This window comes from Hemitrygon akajei, chromosome 5 (assembly GCF_048418815.1).
Source record: "Hemitrygon akajei chromosome 5, sHemAka1.3, whole genome shotgun sequence".
NCBI lineage: Eukaryota > Metazoa > Chordata > Chondrichthyes > Myliobatiformes > Dasyatidae > Hemitrygon > Hemitrygon akajei.
Genome location: NC_133128.1, coordinates 92,769,053 through 92,783,999, shown reverse-complemented (window position 1 = coordinate 92,783,999; position 14,947 = coordinate 92,769,053). Strand labels below are relative to the sequence as shown.

The 14,947-nt window shown below is 39.3% G+C and overlaps 1 protein-coding gene across 2 annotated transcripts in view; it reads right to left on the bottom strand.

Moving 5' to 3' along the window:
* The window catches only part of mcf2la (mcf.2 cell line derived transforming sequence-like a), a 275,198-nt gene extending 274,060 nt beyond the window's left edge, over positions 1–1,138 (bottom strand). Inside the window, exons 1-2 of one of the 2 annotated variants that reach the window (XM_073046062.1) lie at positions 1,005–1,138; positions 165–460 (exon numbers count right to left, since the gene is read on the bottom strand). The gene's annotated coding sequence lies outside the window, so the exon portion shown is untranslated. Of the gene's footprint in view, positions 1–164; positions 486–1,004 lie in introns of those variants that run through there. The other variant, XM_073046063.1, reaches the window with a different exon arrangement.
* Positions 1,139–14,947: the final 13,809 nt, after the last annotated feature.

Here is a 14,947-nt window from a genome sequence, read left to right as displayed (position 1 = left end):
AGCTGGTAGTGGGGAATACTGGTGTAATTGCAATATTTAAGAAATAAACTTAATTACACAGACATTGGATACTAAAACGATTATGATTGGGATAAGAGGGCAGAGAAATCACAGACAAACAATTAATGTTAATCCAGACAATATAAACTGAATGAAGAGCTCACCAGACAACCTTCCTTTGTTGCGTCCCTCTGAATTTATCTTTGAAAGTGAGATGAGCACCACCGAGGTCACTTTAGAAAGGATAAAGCCAAATGGTAACGGATAAATTGCCGTGATGTTCCTTGTAACAAGATTTGCATCTTTGTTCAAAGCACACAGTTCAAACTGCGAGCTCCCCCAGGAAACATTTGTGAAAGTTCTTTATTAAATGTTCTTCATCTGTATTATAAAAGTCTGACCAGCAGCAACAAACATCTTCTGAAATAATCCAAATAGAAGGCAGCTTTTAAGGCCAAATCTGCAGTAAGAGAAAGATAGAATAAATCCCGAACAACTGGTGTGATTAGTGCAAATCTTCCTGCAAGCGAACGACAGCCTGCACAGCAGATAACCACATTGACCTTTCTAATGCTATGCTTATTTCCAGCAACCTAATAGGATATCTGTCAATGGAGACAATTCATTTATCCTTCAATAATATAAAAATTCTTCTCTTGGTGGTGTCAGAGTTCACTACATTCCAGAAGTGAATATTTATCTTTCTCTACAGTTTATCATTTAAAAAATCAGCTTTGGTTTCTTGTCCTTTTGGGTAATGTTAAGAATGTGATATATTTAAATACTTCTGTATAGATCACATTTACACAAAGTTTAGACCTCAGTAAGATTTAATGAATTTACAGATATTAATCAAATGGAAATATTATATGTACAAATAAGCAATATCTGATTTGCAAATAAACAGAAATAAAATAACAGTCCCTGCTGAGAGGTTGGCATCTTGTTTACCAGTATTTGTGCATCATTAAAAGATTTTGAGTCTGTTATTTATTTCCACTTACCATGACTCATCACTGCAGCAGCAGCCAACTCTCAGCAGTATTCCAGGAACAGTGCACCACTAGAGGACAGACCTACACTTAACTGCGCAAATCAGCATGGAACTGCACTTCAGTATATTGCTGATTCAGGTCTACTTCCCTTTCTTACCACGGAGCAATGACTTCTCTCTGTCAGCAATCATTGTCATACAGCTATTGTAATACATCAAGTGAGTTGGGACACACCAGTTTTCATTCCATGTTCGGAGTCAATTCAAGCTTCAGAAATCACACCTCCTGATTTGGAACAGGTTAAAAGGTCATGTCATCAAAATAAACTGGGAAGGAGGAAGGGTGAGAAATAAACTATGCAAAACTGTATAAAAAGATTGTCAGTCTTTTACTGAAGGCTAGTTAGATTTAGAAGCTGAAGGTTAATTATATGTCATCAGCTGCTAGTACAATTCTAATTCAATATATTTAATGGTTTTCATTTGATGAGAAATTTGTAAAAATCATATTACTAGAAAGACTCTGTCTTGCAATTACTCGACTCTCCAGTGACACCAATTATAACAGGAAGTTTATGACTGTAGTCCCACAGCAAGATTTAACAAAACAGATTTCACTTGATTTAGAAGACCCACAGATTATGTACTGTATAACAGATGCTGATCTCCCAGAACAAGTCTTTTCCCATTATGCTTACTGCACTTATCCAAAGTCAGTAAAACAATCTATGTATTAAAGACAATGGTCAAGTTCTTCAAGATTAACACTAAAGTTATCACAAGAACAGCAACATATGACAAACATGGAAACAACTGAAGAAATATAGGAAATAAATCCTTGACTTGGCTACAACAGATTTTTAGTTGAAGCTAAAGCATTGTAATCATATCTTTCTTAATATTTTTTTCAGATCTTTCTGCAGCATTGCAAGGCATCTCTGAGTGCTTCGCATATCTATTAGAAAGCCACACAAGGTAGGGAGAAAGAATTTTAGTGTCACATATATACTACCGTAGATTCCGGATTTTAAGCCGCTACTTTTTTCCCACATTTTGAACAGCTTTGAACTTTGCGGCCTTTAATACGGAGCGGCTAATGCATTATTTTTTTTCATGCCGCCTCGTAAACATTTTGCCTCGTAACAATAGACCAATAAAATTGATGAGTAGTTCACAGAGGTCCAATGAAATTGTACGATAAATCAAGCGCACTTTCACAATTAAATTATTGTAAATCAGTCATTTGTACTCACCCTCATCAACATGGAAAACACTCGAAGCATTGTGCTGCCTTATGGCAGTTATTTAGTTTATAATATTTTCGCTTAGTAATTCATTTTCTAGTTAAAGTTAGAAGAGTTTTAACTATATTTGTTTTCTGTACTACATCCCGGGATGCTATGACGTCACACCCGGTTTCGCCGCGTCTTGTGGGAAAAATGCCGTTTGTGATAAACGGAAAGGAGGGGGTCGAGCGGCAGAGCGAAAACGCTGCTTTTAAGTTAAAGGCGATCAATAACTTTTCCTGGTAGGCTGCAGTATATATATTTTTTACCAGTCGTTAGGAGATATTGGAATGTTGTTCAGTAAAGAAGTATACGCAACGTATATTTAAAAGTAGCCGCGTTACGGGCACGGTTCGAAAAAAAGCATTTGCAATATGTATTTGTATTTGTTACCATATGGATTTAATTAAAAGTTAAAAAATCCTCACGTGTAATATCTTTCTGTGTAAATATCTCATATTACAACGTGGGACACCTGCGGCCGAAAATCCGGTGCGGCCTAAAATCCGGTGCGGCCTTTACAAGTAAAAAATTGATTTTATTTCTAAAATTAGAGCCAGCGGCTTTTAATCAGGTGCGCTCTGTAGTCCGGAATCTACGGTAAGTCCACAGTATAGTGGTGCATTGTGCCCCACCTCCACAAACTGATCCATTGTAATGAATAGAACAGATAAGAAACATGAAAGGGCCAAAGATAGAGAAAGGCACCTGGGAATGGTAGATAAAGAAGACGGCAGGAGATAACAGCAGAGAAGCAGGTAGAGGGTCAGCAAGGGAGGAAGGGGACAGGAGGAAAAAGGCACTGGGTGGCAAGTTGGGAGGGTGAAAAGGGAGATAAGCAATGAGAAGGGATATTCAGTTGGAAGGCTTCAACATGCCCAAATAAATGATGCTCCTCAGGCTTGCACTGGTTGGCCTTAACCACGCTCCTCCATCCCAAACAACCGTGAATTATCCTGTGATTGGGCTATAGATGGATTGCTGAGCTGTGTAGCTCATTTGGCCAGAAGTGCCTGTTCTGCACTACATCACTAAATAAGAAAATAATAACCGGTCCCCATCTAATTGCACTTTCCCATACAATTGTAAGAGATGTAACACCTCATCTTCCCTATGAGCCTCAATAACAAATTCTCTAGCTCTCAGGTAATTCATTCTTTTTGTCTGTACCGGAATCGTCCAATTCTAGAGTAACACTCACACAATGGTGAAGGAACTCAGCATCTATAGAGAGAAATAAAAAGCCGATATTTCAGGCCAAGACTCTTCATCCATTTCTCCCTGGTGATCATATTGGCTCAGATTTTTTTCATTCTTTTCAAATACCCTGATCTGCAAGGCTTGTCCCACAGCCTCACTATTTATATTACACAAAAAATTCTACTCTATCCAGCCATTCCTCATGGTCCTGATGTGATTTCCACATGTCCAACATGGAGTCCTCCACATTTGCAATAGTTGGTCTCCGGGGAGTCATCACTGCCTGTGCTCCAAAATCCTTCCCTTTTTAGATCAATCTCTGATATTTCCATTTTGTTGGCTCAAGGTCATCTGACTGCCCTGTGTCAATTTCATCACTGGATGTTGTCCAGAATACAAGCAGTATTGTTTTATGGCCTTTACCTTTAACTTTGCATCTTGGGTGACTTATTTTGTTCTTTTCAGTTTGCATACGAAGCTGATAGGATGCATTCAGTGTTGAAATCAGTAAGGCTCATTGAGGATGTGCTAAACTGTAACCAATGGTGTACATTCTTGACCATAGCATTCAAGTGGCTGGATCAGGACAAATTGTTGGTGAAATTTACACAAGCCAGAGGGAGAGGAAGAGGGTAATGGCATTATATTAAATCTTGTAAAACATCGAATGAATGTCTGAACAGTCAAAATGACAATTTAACTCTTTCAAGTCAAGTCAAGTCGCTTTTTATTGACATTTCGACCATAAACTGCTGGTACAGTATACAGTAAAAATGAAACAACATTCCTCCAGGACCATGGTGCTACATGAAACAATACAAGACTAGACTAGACTATGTGAGACAACTCAAGGCTACACTAGACTACGTAAAACAACACAAAAACTACACTAAACTACAGACCTACTCAGGACTACATAAAGTGCGCAAAACAGTGCAGGGCAGTACAATAATTAATTAATAATAAACAAGACAATAGACACAGTAGAGGACAAATTTCAATATAATAATAAATTATGTAGATGTCAGTCTAGACTCTGGGTATTGAGGAGTCTGATGGCTTGGGGGAAGAAACTGTTGCACAGTCTGGTCGTGAGAGCCCGAATGCTTTGGTACTTTTTGCCAGATGGCAGGAGGGAGAAGAGTTTGTGTGAGGGGTGCGTGGGGTCTTTCACAATGCTGGTGTTGAGGGACCAGGTGAGATTCTCCGCCAGGTGAACACCAAGAAATTTAGTGCTCTTTGTGAGTTTGCTGCATTAGAACGTCTGTACAAGTGAAACATTGTAGGTTTGTTAATGTCTAATGTTTGTTGACAGCCTTTGGATTCTTCTTTAGTGCCTGTCAAATTGCCTTGATGGGTTCTTTTTTAGATTTAGGGCTTATCACTTACATGTAATATTAATGTTCTTTTGTAACTAAAGAAATTTTATTTTATATCCAAAACATTGGTGGATTGATGGATAAGGATTGACTATTAAAACATCTAATAGATTCACAAGGGTATGCTGAACACTGTATTAATGAACACATGTTATTTGAATGAAACAAATCAGGTTGCATGAGAACAAAAGATCAAAGTGTTTGTCTGTGTGTATCTCTCTACACGTGTGAAACTCATTTTTATTGGGGAACATTTCTTGATTTTACACTTCGCCTAGACCAGGAATTGCGATCAATGCCCAGGACCCAGGGTAGTTTCACAAGTGAGTCGGAATTTGGAGTTCCCCTGACAACAGGACAATCAAGTGGTGACTAAGAATTGTGAGCCCTGAAATCTTTGTGACTTACTACATAGCATTCTACATGGTTTCTTTTTAAATCTTTTTATTAATTTTAAACAAACATAAATGAAACATGAATACAAAGAGCTTGAGAGTACATAATTAATAGGTTAAGGTATAAATACAAATAGATGATAATCCATATATAATAACCTCCCAAACTCATAGTAGTTTCAAAAAAATGAAGAAAATAAGAAAACCCCCCTAAAAAAAGAAAAAATACCTAACACACATGAGCCATTGCATTAAGTCAAATATACACAGTAGCGTCAATAACTCCGTACCTCCATCCAAATAATTAAGGATAATAAAAGTAAGGCTTAGGAAAAGTCAGTTTAGCTCATATGAAAATGTTGAATAAATGGTCTCCAAGTTTCTTCAAATTTAACTGAAGGGTCAAAGACAACACTTCTAATTTTTTCTAAACTCAAACAAGAAATAGTTTGAGAAAACCACTGAAATATAGTTGGAGGATTAATTTCTTTCCAGTTCAATAGGATAGATCTTCTAGCCATTAATGTGACAAATGCAATCATCCGCCGGGCTGAGGGGGATAAACAACTATTATCCACCATTGGTAAACCGAAAATTGCAGTAATAGGATGCGGCTGCAATTTGATATTCAGAACTGTTGAAATAATACCGAAAATATCTTTCCAATAATTTTGCAAACAGAGGCAAGACCAAAACATGTGGGTCAATGAAGCGACTTTACTTAATCCTAGATTAAGTAAAAAATATTTACAGAAGCCTAAGAAAGAAGGAGGTTTGGCTTTGCCAAACCTAAGATTTTACTATAGGGCAGTTAATATTCGATATTTAATATTTTGGACACAAGAACTGATTATAGCACCTTGCCCACAATGGGTAAATTTGGAATGTAAATCTGTACAAGACTTCTCATTGTTTTCTATTTTAGGATCGGTGCTTCCTTTTGCTTTATCTAAATTGAATAAACAAATAACTAATCCTATAGTTAAACATACATTACGAATATGGTTTCAATTTCGTAAATTCTTTGGCTTGAATAAGTTTATCTTATCAAGCCCTATTACATCTAAATTTTTTTTTCAGCCCTCTTTTATGGATCAAGCCTTTGTATTACGGAAAACAAAAGGTATAACATATTTTTAGATAACAGTTTTATGTCCTTTGAACAGACAAATATAATTTGCCTAAAACTAATTTTTTTAGATACTTGCAAGTTAGAAATTTCTTGAATAATATGTTACAGTCTTTTCCAAAATTATGTCCAATGGACATTATGGAAATTTTTTTAGCTCTGAATCCTTGCCAGAAGGGTTTAGTAATCATCATTTATAATATGATCATGAAAATACAGCCAGGAGTATCAGAAAAAATTAAGAAGGAATGGGAAAAAGAACTTCACTGTCTTATACCCACTGAGCAGTGGGAGAAAATTTTACAATTAGTCAATTCTTCTTCTATTTGTGCTAAACATGCCCTAATACAATTTAAGGTTGTACATAGGGCTTACATGTCCAAGGATAAACTTACTCGATTTTATTCTTACCTGTGACAGATGGCATTCTATGTGGTTTATCTGTCCTTTCTATTTTATGGTAGTAAATTAGGTTTGAGTTACTTTGTTGTGCTCATATACCTTTTACCCCAACTCCGGGACACTCAAATTGGTTTGGGCCTGATCAATGCAGAGGGAACCAATGGAAAATAGAACTTCCTTGTTCTTATTTGAATTCATGTTTTAAAGTTTGTTGAATATTGTGGAGAAGGGATAGGAAAAGGTGTTAAAACGAGGGTTAATAAAGATTCGAGAATGCCACTTCTAGCAATTGCCTCCATCCTTTGAGATTCTCCGCCTTCACTTGGCGGAGAATCTCACCTGGTCCCTCAACACCAGCTCCTTAGCAAAGAAAGCCCAGCAGTGTCTCTACTTTCTGCGAAGGCTGAGGAAAGTCCATCTCCCACCCCACCCCCATCCTCGCCACATTCTATAGAGGTTGTATTGAGAGCATCCTGAGCAGCTGCATCACTGCCTAGTTCGGAAATTGCACCCTCAGATCACAAGACCCTGCAGCGAATAATGAGGTCAGCTGAGAAGATCATCGGGGTCTCTCTTCCCGCCATTACAGATATTTACACTACATACTGCATCTGCAAAGCAAACAGCATTATAAAGGACCCCATGCACCCCTCACACAAACTTTTCTCCTTCCTGCCATCTGTCAAAAGGCACCGAAGCATTCAGGCTCTCACGACCAGACTGTATAACAGTTTCTTCCCCCAAGCCATCAGACTCCTCAATACCCCGAGCCGAGACTGACAACAACCTACTGCCCTCTACTGTGCCTATTGTCTTTATTCTACTGCCTGCACCATTTTGTGGGCTTTATGCAGTCCTGTGTATGTCTGTAGTCTAGTGTAGTTTATGTGTTGTTTTATGTAGTTTCAGTGTAGTTTTTGTATTGTTTCATGTAGCACCATGGTCCTGAAAAACATTGTCTCATTTTTATTGTGTACTGTACCAGCAGTTATGGTCGAAATGACAATAAAAAGTGATTTGACTTGACTTGAGAAGCAAGTAGAAATGGATAGATAGGTAATAATTCACAAAGGGGAATCAGAGTTATATTCATTGGGGGGGCTGTTAAGTGAAGGAAATAACGTTGAAGTCCTAATGAAAACAGGAACTTGAGAAGGAAGCAAATAGGTAGAGGTGGGAATACAATTAGATAGGAAAACAAGAAGTCAGCGAAGTATGTAAGAGAGTGGTTCATTTTTTCAAAACTCTGAAATATTTAATACCTAGCACATTTTGACATTCCACTAAAATTTCTATTCTAAATGTGCTTGCGTGATAGGAACAAAGGCTTAATTGACTTTTCATTATTACATCCAACTAAAACTCCAAAAACAGGCCAGTCAGTCCCAAGGTCTCTGCTAAACCCGAGTTTTTTTTTCTTCTGACCTTTCCAGCACACCCTACTGCTTTCTCCTTCATTTCTATTTCCCCTTAACTCCTCTTTACTATTTTTCTTTCCCTTTACTACTTTTGCCAAACTATGTATTGTGGAAAGATGTATTCAGAAAAAAAGTTTCTCCTGAATTCCCCGCTATACTTATTACTATTTCTTATATACCCAAGTTTTACACTTTCTCTCGTGGAATAATTTTTATCTATGGGCTCCCTTAATCATTTAAAAGGTACGTATTAGGTCATCACTCTGTTGTTGTTGTTCGTCCTTCGGAGTTGAAGACGACCACGACTTCTGTCAGGTGGAGGGTTTGTGACTGTGGGTCCGGAGGTGACTGGTGAGGCCAATCCGGCCCCAGAAAGCTCGCCCACATGTGGGACACATGAGGGTAGGTGCTGCAGTGGAAGTGGAGGTAGCTCGAGCCTTGCGCGCGGCGTTTCCTCTGAGCCTCTGCGGTGCGTCTGATTTCTGCTGCATACACTCCTTTAGTGGTCCTGCTCCACCAGGTTGGGCGGTCCAGAGCAAGCAATTCCCAGCTACTGGGATTGATGTTGAGGTCTTTGAGGGACACTTTGAGGCAGTCTTTGAAACGTTTCTTCTGCCCTCCAACTGAGTGCTTGCCCTGGCTCAGCTCTCCATACAGCAGCTGTTTTGGTAGTCGACTGTCAGACATCCTGATGACATGGCCAGCCCATCTGGCTTGGGCTTTCTGTAGGAGGGTGTAGATGCTGTGGGTGCTAGCCCGCTCCAGGACCTCCGTGTCTGGGACTTTGTCCTGCCATCGTACATGGAGAAGTCTGCGGAGGCAGCTCAAGTGCAAGTGGTTGAGCTGTTTAGCGTGTCTGCTGTAGACAGTCCAGGTCTCTACAGTGGTACCGAGAACCACTGCTCGGTAGACCTTCAGCTTAGTGGTAAGGCTGAGTCCTCTCCATCACTCTGGCAGGCCATCATTCTAGAGAGGAAAACATCCTCATTCTTCTCAGATACTGTCTGAACAGCCAATGAAAGTGACATGTCCAACTCTGACCACAGGATAGCAGTGCTGAATACTCTCAACCTCCAGTGCAACTTTTGTCTGAAAGCCTCATTCATCCACACTCTCCCACTCGTCAATACACATTTGATGTAAATACTGAGCAGGTCAGGTCACATCTGTGGGAAGAGAATCAAAGTAAATGGTTCATGCTCAAGACCCTTCGTCAGAACTAAGAAGATAAAAGAAACTTGTTAAGCTGCAGGGTAAGCGGTTGGAGGGGATGGGGATGTCCCTGGCAAGGTTAAGCTGCAAATAAGGCTCTCTGGTCAATAACTGAATGGAAGCAGTTAGAGAGTGAGATCATAGACAAAAGATCATAGAATGCAGGAAATAAATCCAGTTTGTCAGTTGACTTTATTGTCATGTGCAGAGGTATAGTGACAGATAGATACAGTGAAAAATCATGTTTGCAGCAGTATCACAGGAACATAGGTGCAGGGAATACACAGAATATAAATTATACACAAACTATACAAAACAGCGAAGAGAGAACAAAAAAAACACCAAGGTCTTAGTGCAAAAAAAAAACAAAGCCAGAAGCAGCCTGACCTGTTGAGTATTTCCAGCATTTTCTATTCTTATTTTGGATTTCCAGCAGCTGTAGTTTTTTTGATGGGTAAAAGAATGAAGAAGTTATGAAATGCAGATCAGGAAGACATGCCCGGCAGTCAGTCTAGGCAGGTCCTCGCTCCCATATGAAACAAAGGAAGAAAGATGAGAGAAACAAACAAGTTGAACAAATGTCACAGTTGAATGAAAAATATAGACAAATAAATCAAATTCCAGAATTCAGTACTGAGTCCAGAAGGCTGCAATGTGCCCAAAGGGAAGATGAGGTGCTATGTCTCGAACTTGCATCGAGAAATTGGAAAGTACAGAAGGACACGGACCAATTGATTTGTGTGGGAGTGGGACCAAGAATTTAAGCCACATTTGACACCATTAAACAAGCACAGTAACTTCAAAGATTGCAACAAAGGAGGATTTGGTTTTGTCAGGTTCTAACTGGAGATATTTACAACTCTTCAACTTTGAATGTTGAACATGTGCTTTGACAATATAGGATAATGGAGGGATAATAAAGAAGATTACCACTGTGTGTTATTGACATATGTGTATATTAACCTTGCAAGAATTGGTATCTCCAAGTGGTCATAACATAAGTAAATAAAAGGAAGAGTTATGGACAAACCAGATGAGAACAGTGAACGATAACTGAGATTCTATAGGAGAGCATTGTTTGGCTGTCACAGAGGACATCTTGTGTAACCTTGATTAAGGACATTTCAGTGCTATAACTAACCCGACTTCGGACAATTCGGTCAGGTGCACTGTTGCAAAACTATTGAGAGTGAATTCAGGGAATATTTACACATTTTACAAGAAAATGTTGGTGTTGTACAATTCGCTTGTGGCGAAGGATCAGGGTGTGCTTTCCAAGGAGGGAGCAATAGAAAGACAGGTGAATACCTCAGAGATAACATGGCCAAAGCCCTAGAAGGAATCAGACAGATAGGAAGTCACCAAAAGAAGTCCCAAGTTAAGCACTAGGGCAAAAGAAACTGTACACCCAATAAATTGACCAACACTAATAACAGAGAATAGAACTCAGGAAACATGTTTAGCAATGTTAGAAGTAAGTTAAATGCATAGTCATTTACTTAATTTCAGCTAAAAGGAAGGAGTCACATGACAAAACGTGCAGACAGAAGAACATAGTTAAAATGTTTAGAGAAGTAAATTCACTGGGCAAACAAGTTTCTCCACCTTAGCTGGTAGAAACATCTGAGTAGTTAATACAGATCTCATCAAGTCTGAATGGTTTAAGTATGTGCCCTTGTGTAATGCAGGAAAACAGCTCACACTTCCTTAATACGGATTTCACCAAGACTGATACTCATCATCATGTAAAATGTTCCTTCCATCCGCTGGCTTGCAAGTCACCTTTGGGCACAGTGTAGCACCACATTCTACAGAGGATGTATCGAGAGCATCCTCAGCAGCTGCATCACTGTCTGGTCCGGAAATTGCACCGTCTCAGATCGCAAGACTCTGCAGCAGATAGTGAGGTCAGCTGAGAAGATTATCAGGGTCTCTCTTCCTGCCATCACAGACATTTATACCACACGCTGAACCTGCAAAGCTAACAGTATTGTGAAGGACCCCATGCACCCCTCACACAAACTCTTCTCCCTCCTGCCATCTGTCAAAAGGTACCGAAGCATTCGGGTTCTCACAACCAGACTATACAACAGTTTCTTCCCTTAAGCCACCAGACTCCTCAATGCTCAGAGTCTAGACTGACATCTACATCATTTATTATTATATTGTAATTTGTCCTGTACTGTGCCAATTGTCTTGTTTATTAGTTATTGTACAGCCCTGCACTGTTTTGTGCATTTTATGTAGTCCTGTGCAGGTCTGTAGTCTAGTGCAGTTTTTATGTTGTTTTACATAGTCTACTGTAGCCTTGTGCTGTCTCACATAGTCTAGTGTAGTTTTGTGTTGTTTCATGTACCACCAAGGTCCTGGAGGAACATTGTTCCTTTTTTACTGTTTACTGTACCAGCAGTACAAAGGTTGTGGCTGAAAGATGCCAGTGCCTATCTCTGCTTCCCTGTGTTTCTGCAGAAGAGAACAAGCCCTGTTTGGGCTTGATGAAATTCAGTCAGCTATCAGTGTACACCAACATTCCAATTTTGTCCCTTTTGTGCTCTTCTGAGTCCTTTGAATTTCAGGAAATAAAGGTTTGTTTGTAATGTGGAGAAAGTAAAATGATGGAGTTACAAGAGTGTTGTGATGACTGGAGGATCAAGGACAGTCAGCGGTTTGAAAGTGTTCTTATACAGAAGCACAGAAACTTTTCCCTATTGAACCTTCTTGTCCTATTGAAAATCTTCATTACTTACTCACTCATGTTGTAATCTAATTTCCCTTAAATGTACTTAGATTATTTCTGTGATCTATTTCATAACTGTGTTCCTCATTCCAGAGAAATGAAGTTGTTTATGGATTTCTAATTTACTAATTATTCTGTTTACCACCCTTAGTTTTGAACTCCCCTCAAGTAAAACCTTCCCTGCATTGTTTTAATATGCATTTATCCAAAACCCAGTCATGGCTATCTGTGTGAATACCATGTTTACACACAGCTGCCACTGAGAAAATGGAGTAAAGTTCACTGTTCAGCACATAAACATAACTAGCATCACTATAAAATGTCTTTCACAAATGGTGCTGGCCTAAACAGCAGGGTATGAAGGCTGTTGTTCCACTGCTTAAAAGGCCTATCCTACCTCAGCTGGGTTGGAAAGCCTGACAGGACGTGTTCCTTCCTGTTCATCTAGGAAAGTCTGGAAGAGTGGGGGGAGGGGTGGTAGAGGGGTCGTTCATTGCAAAGGTGAGTTTTTTTAGAACCAGACAAAACAGCCCATCACGATAAGTCTTTTTTTGACAGTTGCAGCCCCTCAATGTTGGTATCATCCCTATAATCATTTTTGTTCTTTCTCCACTGCCTCAATATTCTCCTGTAGAATGAGAACAAAACCTCACACATCAATGTGATCCAACAAAATGTACAAGGTCAATACAACATCCCCACATTTAAATAATCTCCTAGAAATATACCCTAGTGCTTTCCTTGCCCTTTTTTATGGTTTTGCCAACTACTCTAATGATTTGTGAATCTGTATCCCAGATTTTTCTACACCATTACCATATGCAAATCCTTGCATTAAAGGCTTGTATCTGTATTTTTTATACTTTTCAGAATTAAGCACAAGCCCAAATTTATTGTGATCTGTAAATGTTGATATTGTGAGTTATCAGTCAGGATCTCAGGAATCATCCACCAGTCTTAGCAATCACCCTGAACCCTCACTCTGCTTTGTAAGCAGCTTGGTGTCTACTCTGCATCCCTTTTCCCCTCATTCCTTTCGACTTTGGCCAACTTCTCTCACTGTAATTTCCCTTACTTCACTGAAATATCTTCTTTCTTCTCAGCTAAGTGGAAAGCTGAGAAGCAGGAACTCCAGGTAGTAATTTCTGGATTGCTGCCTGTGCCATGCACCAGTGGGGGTAGAATCAGGATGATTTGGCAGGTAAATACGTGGCTGAGAAGCTGGTGCAGGGGGCAGGGATTCAGATTTTTAGATCGTTGGGGTCTCTTCTGGGGGAGGTATGACCAGTACAGAAGTGACAGGTTGCACCTGCACCTGAGGGGGACCAGTACTCTCGCAGGCAGGTTTGGTAGAGCTGTTCAGGAGGGTTTAAACAAACTTGGCAGAGTGGTGGGAACTGGAGTGAAGGACCTCAGGATAGACCCGATGGTGAAAAAAAAAGCAAAGATAGCGTGCGGTCATACTGTCAGGAATGGCAGGCAGATGATCGGACAAAATTGCAGACAGCAGGGTGAGTATCAGTGCATTAGGGGTGCAGAATCAAAAAGGGTAGCAAATACAGCACTCAAAGTGTTGTAGCTCAGTGCGTTGAGTATAAGAAAAAAGGTGGATGATCTTGTGTACTATTACAGATTGTCAGGAATGATGTTGTGGCCATCATTGAATCGTGGCTGAAGGACGGTTATAGTTGGGAGCTGAATGTCCAAGGTTACACATTGTTTCAGAGGGATAGAAAAGTAGGCAGAGGTGGTGGCATTGCTCTGCTGGTAAAGAATGGCATCAAATCAGTAGAAAGATGTAACATTGGATCAGAAGATGTTGAATCCTTATGGGTTGAGTTAAGAAACTTCAAGAATAAAAAGATCCTGATGGCAGTTACATACAGGCCTCCCAACAGTAGCTGGGATGTAGACCAGTGATTATAAGGCATGTCAAAAGGACAATGTTATGATAATCATGGAGATTTCAACATGCAGGTCAGTCGGGAAAATCAGGTTGAAATCAGACGGATCTCAAGAGAGTGATATTATTGAATGCCTACGAGATGTCTGTTGAGCAGTTTGTTGTGGAGCCTACCAGGGATCAGCTGTACTGGATTGGGTACTGGATAGATGTATTCCAAAAAACAAAGAAATACTCCACTGGCAAAATAGTGGCTAACAAGAGAAATCAAAACTAATATAAAAGCAAAAGAGAGGGCACACAGCAATGCAAAAATTAGTGGAAAGACAGAGGATTGGTAAGTTTTTAAAAAACCTACAGAAAGTAACTTAAAGAATCATTAGGTGGGAAAAGATAAAAAATGAAAGTAAGCTAGCAAGCAATATCAAAGTGGATAGTAAAAGCTTTTTCAAGTATGTAAAAAAGATGAGACTGGATATAGGACCGCTAGAAAATGAGGCCAGAGAAATAACAGGGACAAAGAGATGGCGGATGAACTAAAGTATTTTTTTATCAGTCTTCACTGTGGAAGACACTAGCATTGTGCCAGATGTTGAAGGGTGCAAGGGAAGAGAAGTGAGTGTAGATACTTTCAGATCCAGAATCAGAATCAGGTTTATTATCACCAGAATGTTACGTGAAATTTGTTAACTTAGCAGCAGCAGTTTAATGCAATACAGAATCTACCAGAGAGAGAAAAAAATAATAAATAAAATAAAACAATAAACAAATAAATCAATTACCTATATTGAACAGATTATTAAAATGTGCAAAAACAGAAATACTGTATATTTTTAAAAAAGTGAGGTAGTGTCCAAAGCTCCAAAGTCCATTTAGAAATCAGATGACAGAA